Source organism: Toxotes jaculatrix, chromosome 17 (genome assembly GCF_017976425.1).
Source record: "Toxotes jaculatrix isolate fToxJac2 chromosome 17, fToxJac2.pri, whole genome shotgun sequence".
NCBI classification, from domain to species: domain Eukaryota; kingdom Metazoa; phylum Chordata; class Actinopteri; family Toxotidae; genus Toxotes; species Toxotes jaculatrix.
Genome location: NC_054410.1, coordinates 16,456,139 through 16,465,321, shown reverse-complemented (window position 1 = coordinate 16,465,321; position 9,183 = coordinate 16,456,139).

Genomic DNA, 9,183 nt, shown 5'->3' with positions numbered 1-9,183 from the left:
GACAGAAAATAATCTAGTGAACTGAATACATCATGCAGTTGAAAGGTAACATAATCATCCTGGTAGGAAAGGGTTGGGGAGGTTGGTGGTGTTGGTGGCAGAGAGACGGAGAGGGTAAGAGAGAAAAAGAAGGAGAGAGAGGAGAAGGGGGTGGAGGAATGGGAGGGAGGGCACGGAGGAAGTAGAAGATAGAGCCCATTTCTCCGCCGTCTTATCGAATGGCACAAGCTCTATTTCTCCAAAGCGGAGTCTTCAGTCCACTAAACTCTTGATCTCAAATGAGAGACCCTGGAACACTGTTGCTAAGCAATTAGGGGGGCTTATTGAGCAGCTGATTCCTGCCGCACAGTGTCCATCATTACAATTTTTCCTCACCTCATAGACTTCCATACTGATGAACGGCAGCCAGCGCCCACTGACCACACACAAGAAAATGGGCTCCTCCAGCACGGCTGCAAATTACAACGCCGCGCGCTGCCACCCTCATTTCACCCAATACACCAAGACTGCCCCAAAACAACTGTTGCTGCATGGATGTTGAAACTGTGTGTGTGAGAGAGAGAGAGAGAGAGAGAGAGAGAGAGAGAGAGAGAGAGAGAGAGAGAGAGAGAGAGAGAGAGAGAGAGTAAAGGAGAGAGAGTAAAGGAGAGAGATAGCAATAAATCCTTAAAATTCTGGTGCAAAATAAGCATCTTCCACAACTCTTAATTTTTTTTGGTAAAATTAAATTCCACATTGTAAATACTATTAGATGTCTAAAATGATCGAAATCACCTCATGTCAACGCAGAATTATCATGGGTAGGTTCACACAAACAATCTATATTATGGGACACTGAGCCTTCATAACAGGAATCAGTGCAAAGAACGAGTGGTGGGGTGGGAGGAAGCAAAGGAGCGACCAAACTGCCTCAGCACCATCTGTGAACAGATTAGTGAGCTGTTGGCCAGATGGGGGCACCCTTAACCAAGATATGAGAAACCATGCTACATTACTGGGGCAGCTTGACACAATGAAACAAGGATGTGTGTAGGGCTGGCAATGCTTATTGTTATGCTTCAAACTATGCAAAAGTTGAAATACTAACACTTTACAGTGTTCACCAACCACTGTGTATCCAAATACATGTTTTTGTTTTTGTTAAATAACAGATTATTTTCCTGCATGTTGTCCAAGCTATGCTGAAATCAACCTAGAATGGATTTTCTTGAAAACTGTCACACAAGTAAGCCCGTATATTCTTTTAATAATTTGTCAGTGTGCTTTTCTGGCCGTTCAGTGACAGCATTGTAGGATGTGAAGCCACCAGAGGAGCCTATTGTGCGCTGAGTGCTAACACTAGGTGGCTCTGTGCTCTGTTAGTGCTTCTGAAGAGCCACTCTGTCTTACTGGATTGGCCCTGTGTTTACATACTGTAGATTTTACAAGTCTGTTCTCATCTAGCACTGAATCTGAAATCCAACGAAAAAACTGTATTTACATCATATTAGTAGTGCTTAAATCATTATTATAGATATTATATTACAGAAAATCTAGATTGTTGAACTGCAATGTATTGAAGAAAATCAATAGTATTAATACATGAAATCTACCTTACTGGTTTGCAAAACTCCTCTCAATTCACACGTCTTGGCTAAATTGTATTAGAACGCTGATTTAATCCCCATCATTTACATGTGGCTCGAGAACAGTGCCACAGAACTGAAACAGCAGTCGTAATGGATGGTTAAGTGACTCCTCACCAGATCTCTTACATATAATATAAGTTCCATTAGCCCCGAGATGGCTACTGTATGCCATTTAATTAAATATAGCCTTTCAAAGAAACCCACGGCAAGCAATTTAGAGTGTGGTTACATTTGAAGCTTGTGTGAGGTTACTAGTGCTTTTAACTACTGCACCCACTGCATAGACTGTTAATTAACATATTTAGAATGAAGTAGATTTGCCATGCACTAATCATTCTCTAATTCACAGTAAGAACCGCAGCCTTTCAAACACTGGACATTAATCAACATGCCGGGCCTAAACATTACGTAATCGGCAATTATGTTTCGCTGAAGGAAAGGGAGAAATATATAAATAAATATATATAAATTAACAAAAGGTTATTGATGTGATTGGTTAATGGATGCCTTTATGTGTTGTGAAGGCAAGGTCTATTTGCCGTGCATAAGCTGACACACACTTTGTCACCCACAATAGACACATTCACAAGAATGTCAGAGAGGGAGAGTCAGAAGAAGAGCGCGTGTTCTCAAGTGCTCTTAATAAGTTTAAATACTGAAAACCAATTTCAAACATTATGGTTCCTGCTCTTTGGAATTATTTCTCAACAGCAATCAAAACTCTGTCTCAATATGTACTAATGATGATTACACAAAAAAACATCCGCATATTCCCCTTGGCTGCAATGGAAGTGAGTCCATCCCACCCTGCGTGGTGCAAGGGATGGACCTGTCCCAGAGGCCCCAGTGCACCATGGGTAATGTTTTGACTCCTCAGGTATAATGAGGGAGCTGTGGCTCGGCTGCTGAGAGGAAGAGTGGCAGCACTTCAGCCCTGACCCCTTCCTAATCCCGGGAAACCCATCCTGGGCCGACTCCCGCCTCACTCGCAGCTTTAGGGTTGAGGAGAGAAACGGGAGAACTGCTGCTGCTCAGTCACAGACAGGACCAGGAGACTCAATGTACCTGTGCCCATCCACAGGCTAAACACTGAACTTACTCTTAACTGCACTCCTTCTGCTCTCATTCTCTTGGCTCTTTACGGCTCTTATAGGATCACCTGTATATACAGTGGATAAGACTGACTACTGAGATATAAGTACCGGAGAATGAGTGAGATCTTTGCTAATGCATTTCATTTTATGGCAAAAAATTATCCTAGGCATCATTGTTTCATTGCTTAAATAAAATGTTCATCTTCAATTACAAGAGACCAGAATATACAGCTGCATAAAAATCCAACAGTGAAAAAAGAACATGCAACCCTTTCTAATTTTCTGAGCCAATTTTCTCACTGAAGTCAATGGGAAAATTAACCATGCAAATTAGGACTGTTGAATCAGAAAATGTGAAAGTCAAGCTTCATGGCAGGAAGGTAATCACTGGATGTCTTGTTCGTGACCACGGCAAACACAAGGTAAAGCAATGAGCAAACCTGACGGGATTCAACTGTTTTGTATTATTAATTATTGCACAAAAGTAGTTACTTTTGGTCATTAGTTTGGTTGCATCACACTCAGGAACTGTGAAGATCAAACACACACATATTCTGATTGAAAGAGGGCCGATAAACAGAAAACCCGCTGGGGGTTTGGATATATATTTTTTAAATATCGCACGACTTCCATCCCAGAGGCCTGCGGTTCAGTCACATACACATTAGGAGAAGATCACACAGCAGGCAGGCGGGCCTCTGCTGTACTGGCTGCTGTCAGGTGACTCTCTCTATGGCTTCAACGGCGGCAGATCCCAGCAGGGGATGTTGCTGATTGCTGACCACGCACACAACAATGTCGCCTGTGAACCCACCACTTTATGGCTGCCCTGGCTTTGATGCAACATGTAATTGGCCGAGATGAACTGTTGCTGTAGCAGCTTGGGGCCCAGCTCCACTGTACGCCGGTCCACACAGTCACTGTCTACATTTAATTAGGTCCCCTCTGCCTCTTGTGTGTGTATACTGTATGTGTGTGTACGCACATGCAGTATATCAATATGTACACCTGCCTCTGTGTTTGCCTTCAGTTGATCTTGATCATATCTCTGTGAACTCTCAAGTCCATTATGCGTCTAATTTAAATTTTTGTTGTGACAAAGACAAAAAGTACAATTATGACTTAAAATCACAATTAAATAAAGAGGGTTGGTTTCCCGTTACAACCTGTGATACGATGAGCTGTGTGGTAGAATTAAGATGGAGAGGTTTGGGGTTTTACTGCCTGGTGGTTTGTTTTCTCAGTTCTTAACGTAGCTTGAGGCACTAGTGATTGGCTCGGATGATGACAGGGTGCGGTCGAGTAGAAGAAAGAGTGAAGGGTGTCGTAGTGGTTTGTTTTCGCAGGCCCTTCACTTCTCAGCGTTTGGCGATGGGTCTGGAGCCTGTTGTCGTCACGGAGGGGCTGCGTGTGAGTGGCGCTTTGTTTAACTTCCTCTCAGTGCTGGAGGAACCAGCAGGGCCTGGTAATGAGTCTGCAAACAGGACTCACGAGGAAGAGAACCGCGTTTCTCATTACTAATTGCAGTGAGTGATGGCGATGTGTTGCCTGGTATTTTAGCAGGTTTGGTTTAAAAGCACATGGTGATGTAATCTGTCATTTGCTACAAGGAAAGAAAACCCACACTTCTTCAGAGCCTAAATACATAACTCATAGAAAAGAACACCAGAGCTTAGCAAATACATAAATCATTCATAACTAACACCTACATGAAAGTTGTGTTGGCAGTTATATGCCAACAGACATTTTCATGATAGAAATGAGGGGCAATTTTAGAAGCTGTACTGCTTTGTTTATTTGCATAAAATTGAAGAAACACCACAAAGTATCATGTGTCTCAGCTTGTGCTGAACTCACCAGTGCACAATGACTGATTATGGCAAATTACTATCCCTGTACGAGCTCCCGAGAATCCGCTCTCCGTGCTGTATGCAGCCCTGAAGCAGGGGAAGAGAAATTGTTCCGCCCAAGTACCATAAAAACAGATTGGAAGCTCGGCGCTGTGAATTAGCTGCACAGGAAGCCCCCTAAACCCCCTGTTTTATTCATGAGCATGAAGGCTATCGGAGTCTAAGAAACCCCTGTGGTCTCGCCCGCTACATCAAGGTTGCATGCCGCGTCCATGGAAGGTTGCTTTTTTTTTTTCCCATGTCATATTGATGCCACATTAAAAAGCATCAGAGATTAACCGCCGCTGTCATTTTTAAGTATATAAACAAATTCTTTACCCTGATGCGGTGAGACAGATCAATCCAGCGGCCATGCTTGCAAAGATTTTAATGAGCAAACCGTCATTCAGCTCATGTAATCCTGCTTGAGATGGCCACAAGTTACATTTTGGGGTTCAGGGCTTTGTTTGGGCATCCAGGGGAAGAGTTGGTGTAGGAGGGGAGCGGAGGAACTTTGCACAACTGTTGAGGAAATGCATTGTTGTTGATAATCCGCTGGAAATTGAAATACGGAGAGGCAGTGGCTCCTAAGGGAGGGCGATGCAGTGGACACACACATGGCAGTGCTACACTGGAGTATTGCAGAGCCTGAGAAGTTGGTGTTAACCACAGGGGGTACAGTGGATTGGAGCCAAGTGAGCGGAAGGTGAAGAGGCCACATCTGCCAAAATAGCCAAGGTTAGCCAAGTTACCAGTGTCTCATGCGATCTGTTTACTGTTAGACTTTTTACTGCTGTTCCTACAACAACTTCTCCACAGTTAGGCACCTGTTACTATGACAACACTTAAATAGCTGCAGTCATTTAATATAATGTTATGTTATGTAACAAATGTAAAATATGACTGGACTGTTACACTGGCACTGAACATAAAAACATATTCCTATGTTGCACAAATGTCCTTGGAGACGCAGCGAAGTGGTCAAGAAAATGTGAATTAACTATTTTTTTTTTTTTATCAGGGGCTCATGACTTGTCTTTAATAGGGAAAATGTACGGGTCTCTCCAAAGAGCAAAAAAACAAAAATGTAAACTGTGACTCAATGCGATACTGAGACATAGAAATGTGAAGCTGATTTGCTACAGTCACAGCTGTGATAAACAGTGTTTATTCTACTGTACATCCAGATGCTTTCTTTTATAATAGCAAATCCAGTTTTAAATAGAAACTGGCACGAAAAAGCATGCTTTTAATCTGTGGCATTCCCCTTTAACAAGCATAGAATCAAACACGAACAACTTACTTCACAAGGAGAGGGGAATTAATTGGTCTATTTCCCATTATGCAAATAAACAAGCAATAACAATGGAGTAGCTACTGTGGCAAGAATTACCCAGTAGGAGGCCATTTATTGCTTTTCCTTTTTTTTTTTAACTACCCTTGAAAGCTATCAGGTGTATCTCACAATGTCAAGCCACAATATATGAAGGATTCTGAGCCATGTGTCCTTGTTTACTTGGTCTGTCTGGGTGCCAGCATTTCCTAATTGTCCTCTGTGAATTTAGCAACTTGGTCTCTCGTCATTACGGCGGCACTGAAGTCCTAATGAGTGGAATTGTTATCTGAAAGATGGCCCCCTTTTTTCCCTGCTGCGAAAGCACATTAGATCCAGACAGCTCATTTCCATTCCCCCTGTCATCTCTATAGAAATGACGTGCAGTGCTTGAAACTGTTTATTTCCAAATTCAGACCTCCTCCGCGGCAGCCATCGGCTTCAATTACCAGTTTTTCCTGAGCGGAGCCATCAGGCAGCCTGACACTGAGGTCCAACCTAATTCCCACCTTCTCCAAAGTCAAGAGCATAATGTGCAGATAAAAAAGGTGGAAAATAGCCTGCCGCTCATTAGCATGCAGCGCCTGCCTGTTCATTTGCTTGCTGCGAATGAAAGTTCTGACACTCAGCGCCTTGTGCAATACGAGAATAGTCCTCTTCAGACTGCCTCGTGTCCTTACTGCCATGGAAAGGTCATCGGCAGAGGTGTGGGCTCACCAACCTGACTTGCTGCTCTTCACTGGCCCACCTGGGAGAGGGGTTAGCTGGGGGTATGGATTCAGGGAGAACCTCATTACCTGCTGAATCAACATATTATTGCCATGTTTCACCCAGCTGAATTGTTTACAAGTGTCTTTAGCACGGGCAAAAGCCTGCTCTGGTGGGCCGCGACCGCATTCATTAGTCCCTGACCCCGGTGATTATGTGTTATCTGATACGCTGCTATCTGGCTTGGCTGCATGAGCAGGGCCACTGGCCTGCATTGGCCTGGGCCCATTACAACCCCTCTCTTTCTCTCTCTCTGTTTTCTCTCCCCCTCAATCCCTCTTTCCCTCTGTCTATGCTCCCTATGAATGTATCCATTAGCCTGCCGATGTGTAAATTGTTTTCACCTGCACTGCGGGCAGATGGGGAGCAGTGTCTCTGTCGTGATTTCCTATGCATGAGCTTTCTAATCAGTCAGAGAGTAACACGATTCCCTTGCTCCTTGCTAGAAAAAGGTGAGCTTGCGCGAGCATGCACACATACATTACATACACACATGCATGCACACATGTTCTCGCACTCACAATGTGCAATCAATATGCACGCTGTGTTGTGGGGATATTGGTGCAGTGGCAGCGGTGACAGGGTTCATTATATGAGCTTGCCTTACAACACTGTGATGGCTTAATACAGAGGAGAGGGCCGGGGCCCGAGCTGATCCTTGCCTCTGCTGTTCCCAATTTTAGTTCAAATTGAAGGATAATTTGACCTAGAAGACGGAACCCACATAAGCGCAATGACATCCAGTGAAAGTGTCAACCGAGTGTGACCCATGGAAGAGACAGGAGAGGATGCCTCTCACGCAAACAAATAAAGCATTCCCTAATGCCTTAATGTGGATGTGACATGTGCCCTGTGGGCCTCTCCTGGGTGATTGGGTCAAATGGGCCATCCAGGACTGGATTGGCTCTTTGGGTGTGCAAAGAGGTGATGTCTATTGGCTGCTCGGATTCCTCAGATAGAAAGTTACAGATCTTTGTAGCATAATTCTTGAATTTAAGACACCATATAAAAATTGCTGATTACCTGTACCATTATTGCAGTTTTAGTATACATACAATGTTTTTACAATTATACTGCAAAGTGAAGAAAATACAGACTACCTATATATGTGATACTGCTGTAACACATAGAAAACCTGGGTATACATTGGCTTAACACACAGGATACTGACACAAAGAGACACAGGACCAAAAATGCCACAAGCTACCCACTAGTTCAACATTAGTAATAGGTTCACATCAGTGCAAGTCACCCTCTGTGCGAAAGAAAGTCCACTAAAACCGAGCCTGGGCAGGTAAAGATGGAGGTGGGTGAGCACCATCTTAACAAGACCAGGGATCAGTGTAACCAAGCAGGCCCACTACAGGAGCAAACATCAAGCCCTGGCTGTCAGGCATCTGACCCAAACAGCCCAGCCCACATGAATCTCATCATCTGACAGCCACATATGCTGCCCTTATTCGCTGCTGTGTGCCACACCAACCCCTGCTATCAGCTGTCAGTCAAACTCCAGACTCCACAGACTCTTGTCAAACCGAGAGATGATCCTCTCCTTTCTGTCTCTCTCGCCCGCTGACAGGATCTGCCGGTGGACGACGAGAATGTAAAAATTACTGGAAAGAGACACCAACTGCAAATGCCCAAAGGAAAGGATATATTAAAAAAAAAGAGAAGGCAGAGAATGAATCCAGTCTGCAAACTACAACATCACAAGGCATGCATGCACCAACAACAGGCCACTGTCATTAGACCTGGGACTCTTTGTTAAAACCACACTGAAGCATTGTGCTCTCAGACAGCACTCGAGACTGCCCTGATGTTTATTCAAATAACCAACAAGTGCAGCATCATTGTGAATCTGATCTCCTCACTTAGCCTTACTGATACAAGAGACAATATCTACACGAAAAAAAAATGCAAGTTTTAAGAAAAAACTCTGCATCTGAAAGAAATTTTATGCAATGTGGTTTTACACAGCTTAGCACAGCCTCTTGGCGTTCAATTTCTTAAGTCACAACTGAAAAGGCAAGCATTGGAAACTAGCTTCCCTCCGCCCCGTTCTATTTTGTCAGCTTTCTTTTCCATGAAATTATAAAGGGGATTTGTTGCAGCTTTTCGTTCACTTGATAGCACTTAACTAATTGCTGTCCTCTCGTAGACAAAAACGTACTCGCAAAACATGGACACAAATAAACTGTATGCAGGCATGCAGGCACGTGCACACACACACACGCACACACACACACACACACACACACACACACACACACACACACACACACACACACACACACACACACACACACATAAAGCTGTGATATTTTGCATCCTTTTTAAAATTGAATCATTCCTGGTTTTGAACAGATACTACTAATATCATCATCTGGACACATTCAATCTTTTTAATATAACTTTGTGAAAATCAAACTATACCTGTGCCAACTACAAGTGCCTACCTTTTGAAGCGATTA